General features: G+C 63.0%; 1 long non-coding RNA gene across 1 annotated transcript; it reads right to left on the reverse strand.

The window, feature by feature from the left end:
* On the reverse strand, positions 1–802 carry LOC127054099 (uncharacterized). The gene is made up of 3 exons (XR_007775176.1): positions 655–802; positions 319–542; positions 1–206 (listed from the first exon to the last, which is right to left on the reverse strand). It is a non-coding gene; the product is annotated as an uncharacterized LOC127054099 (long non-coding RNA).
* Between the last annotated feature and the right edge of the window lie 513 nt (positions 803–1315).

The following is a 1315-nucleotide window of genomic DNA, read 5'->3' on the forward strand; positions in this document are numbered from 1 at the left end:
GGGAACGAGAGAGCAAACCGGGAAAGGAGACCCGCTTCGCCGCGGTTTGCTCTCGCGTTCCCGGAGCCGCCCAGCAAACCGCAGGGAAGGAGACCTGCTTGCTCGGGGCTCCGGGAACGAGAGAGCAAACCGGGAAAGGAGACCCGCTTCGCCGCGGTTTGCTCTCGCGTTCCCGGAGCCACCCAGCAAACCGCAGGGAAGGAGACCTGCTTGCTCTGGGCTCTGGGAACGAGAGAGCAAACCGGGAAAGGAGACCCGCTTCGCCGCGGTTTGCTCTCGCGTTCCCGGAGCCGCCCAGCAAACCGCAGGGAAGGAGACCTGCTTGCTCGGGGCTCCGGGAATGAGAGAGCAAACCGGGAAAGGAGACCCGCTTCGCCGCGGTTTGCTCTCGCGTTCCCGGAGCCGCCCAGCAAACCGCAGGGAAGGAGACCTGCTTGCTCTGGGCTCCGGGAACGAGAGAGCAAACCGGGAAAGGAGACCCGCTTCGCCGCGGTTTGCTCTCGCGTTCCCGGAGCCACCCAGCAAACCGCAGGGAAGGAGACCTGCTTGCTCTGGGCTCCGGGAACGAGAGAGCAAACCGGGAAAGGAGACCCGCTTCGCCGCGGTTTGCTCTCGCGTTCCCGGAGCCGCCCAGCAAACCGCAGGGAAGGAGACCTGCTTGCTCGGGGCTCCGGGAACGAGAGAGCAAACCGGGAAAGGAGACCCGCTTCGCCGCGGTTTGCTCTCGCGTTCCCGGAGCCACCCAGCAAACCGCAGGGAAGGAGACCTGCTTGCTCTGGGCTCCGGGAACGAGAGAGCAAACCGGGAAAGGAGACCCGCTTCGCCGCGGTTTGCTCTCTCGTTCCCGGAGCCACCCAGCAAACCGCAGGGAAGGAGACCTGCTTGCTCTGGGCTCCGGGAACGAGAGAGAAAACCGGGAAAGGAGACCAGCTTGATTACCAGAGGCTTCCTCCTTCCACGGAGGTCAAGAAAAGCGCTGGTAAGTGTCTACATTGGATTACCAGCGCTGGATCACCAGCGCTGGATCCTCTACACCCGAGACAAAACGGGAGTACGGCCAGCGCTGCAAACAGGGAGTTGCAGCGCTGGTGGTGCCCTGCAGATGTGTACACCTTCAAAGTTGCAGCGCTGTAACTCCCTCACCAGCGCTGCAACTTTCTGATGTAGACAAGCCCTGAGCTAACTGTCAGCTGTTCCTAGAGCTGGCCGCCGCTTCCCAGGGCCCAGCTCGCACAAGAATCCCCCAGCTTCGGCTCCAGCTGAAATCGCAGGGAGCTTTGCCGCTGATGTCCACGGGGAGGGAGTTCTCTGTGGA

Source organism: Gopherus flavomarginatus, chromosome 6, assembly GCF_025201925.1.
Source record: "Gopherus flavomarginatus isolate rGopFla2 chromosome 6, rGopFla2.mat.asm, whole genome shotgun sequence".
Classification (NCBI taxonomy): domain Eukaryota; kingdom Metazoa; phylum Chordata; order Testudines; family Testudinidae; genus Gopherus; species Gopherus flavomarginatus.